Source organism: Miniopterus schreibersii, assembly GCF_964146895.1.
Source record: "Miniopterus schreibersii genome assembly, chromosome: X".
Taxonomy (NCBI): Eukaryota; Metazoa; Chordata; class Mammalia; order Chiroptera; family Miniopteridae; genus Miniopterus; species Miniopterus schreibersii.
In genome coordinates, this window is record NC_138104.1 from 88,950,187 (window position 1) to 88,952,872 (window position 2,686).

Sequence of the window (2,686 nt, forward strand, 5' to 3'; positions counted from 1 at the left end):
TTGTTTGTCAGGCCATTCATGCCATGGGTAAGAGGTTAAGGGCCATCTCTTGAAAATCGTATTTGGAACAAGCCTGCAACAGTTTCTAAAATTAAGTTTTTTTTTGGTAATAGTTAATATAGACACATGTTACAAAAGGGTAGAATGTTACCAAAATTATGTTTCATGTAAATTCTTCCAGAGACGTACTAGCATTTAAAAGAGAGATTGCATACATATTATGCAAGTACTTTTTTTACTTAATATATCTTTAATATTGTTTTATATCAGTATACATACTGCAACTTCATTCTTTTAAATAGATGCATTATTTATTTATCAAGTTCCTTACTGGGTAATTTCTAATCTCTTACTATAATAATAAAAATGCTGCAATGAATATCCTTATGCATACATCATTTCACACACATGTGATAATATCTCTGTGATAAATAACTAAGAATAAAACTGCTTAGTCAGAGGGTTTGTCTAATTAATTTTTTTGTAGATATCTTTGACCATTTGTGTGAGGGAAAAATGAAATCATTTTCTAGTTCCAATTTACACTTCTCTGATTACAGTGAAGTTGAACATCTCTCAGCAAATTTTACAATGACTGTATGTCGACTGTTTCATCTGATATTCAGCTGCAGTCATTACCACTCTGAACACACTCTCCAACGTTCTAGATCAGCAATTTTCAACTGGTGTGCCACAAAAAATTTTAAAACATGCAATACCTGACTATTTACTCTGGGGCACTTACCTCTTTTCCATTAGATTGTCAAATAAAAACATGACAACAGCCTAGCCGGGCGTGGCTCAGCGGTTGAGCATCGACCTAGGATCCAGGAGATCGCGGTTCGATTCCCAGTCAGGGCACAGGCCCGGGTTTCGGGCTCGATCCCCAGCAGGGGGTGTGCGGGAGGCAGCCGATCAATGACTCTCATCATTGATGTTCCTCTCTCTCCCTCTTCCTTCCTCTCTTTGAAATCAATAAGGATATTAAAAAAAAAACAAAAACATGACAACAGCCAATGCAACAATAGTGCAAATGAATCAAATTATACCTATTTTTTTTGTTGGATCAGCAAAAAAGATATTTTTTTTTGTGTGCCACAGAATTTTACTAATTAGCTTATGTGTGTCATGAGATGAAAAAGGTTGAAAATCGCTATTCTAGAATATCTTTCTCCCTGCAATGTCCACTTAGGGAAGTGCGAAGAGGCTGGTTGTTCTTAGGCTGAAGGGTCCCTCGGAGTGAGACCCTAGATGGTACAGCACCACGACTGCTTGTGTTCTCTGTATTTCCTCTTCTGATTCACTGATAATTATCTCAGTTTTTCCACTCGGGGGCTATGGTATTTTCAGCTTCCTGTGGAAGGAAGCCACTCGAAGTTCCTTGTACTCATCTTGGCTGGCCAAGGTCTTCAGTGTCTTACTGAAGGTTCCAGGAGGCAGTTGGGAAGAAAAAACACATGAAGGGGGAGAAACAAGAATAAGCTGGAACGCGCGGGGCTGAGCTGGAATCCAGGAAGGTGGACTGGAACCGGTGTCAGTTTCTCACACCCTTTAGCTTCTGACTTTGATGATGGGGTTGTCCCTTTGGCACAGAGTTAAAGGCACTTGGCCTGGGAGTCAGAGGAGCTGGAAGAGCTGTCGCCCTGCTGCCACGCGCCAACCAGGGAATCCAGCAGATAGGTGACACACGCATGAGCTGCAAAAGCACTTCACATCCCCCTCCAACCTTCTGAATTAAAGAAAAATGCCTGCTATTCTATTTCCACCTTCTGAATGACGTGCGGAATGTCCTATGATTCCAGCTAAACTGGAACTATGCCGGGAAGGAAGTTCTGGGAAATGTAGTTTCAGCTTAGCTAAGTTAGACACCATACAAATCCTCCACACCCTTCGAAGTGTCCTTGTCATTCAGGTTTATGCTCCCTGCATTTGGAGACCTGGACCAAGCTGTTGACCATATTTGAATAGCTTTCCCCACCAATTCTCATCCTGGGCCTTTATAAGTTTTTATTGTATAACAAGACATTTCAACACTTAGTGGTTTAAAGCAACAAATATTTATTGTTTATAAGTTCTCATGATTCGATGTGCTTGTTGGGCAGTTGTTCTTTCTCTGGCCAGGATCTGCTGGAAGCTGAGTGGTCTAGGATGTCTTCACTTACTGGTAGTGGGCAGGCTTTTGTTCAAGTGGCCTCTCAGCTGGGATGGCTTGTCTCTGCTCTATTATGCATTACCTCATTAATTCAAATTGCACTGACTCTGCCCTTTCCCACATAGCAAAGGCCTCTAGCACCCTTCCATAATCTTAAGTGTACATCCACTTATTCACTTTTTGAGCCTTGGTTGGGGTCTCACATCAGCTCATCACTTGTCCTCTCAAGTTCTTCCTCTTCAGTACTCTTGTGGATATCTGTTCCCACAAAGGCCACTGCAGGTTGGCGTCTACACCTTAACACAGACGGTGACATCCCCACTCCATGAGAACACTGCTGTTTGCATCGAGGGAACTCTCTTCTCAGGCTCTTAATGCTGCAAGCCCTGAAGGTATCAATACCCCTTCTCACTCCTTGGAGTCCTTGACACACCGAAGAGAGGTGCTTTTTACATGCAGAAGTGGCGAGAATGTCCACCCTCCTCCACTCAGTGTTGTACTTTATCTCCTGGGCATTGACCCAGGCCTGTTTGT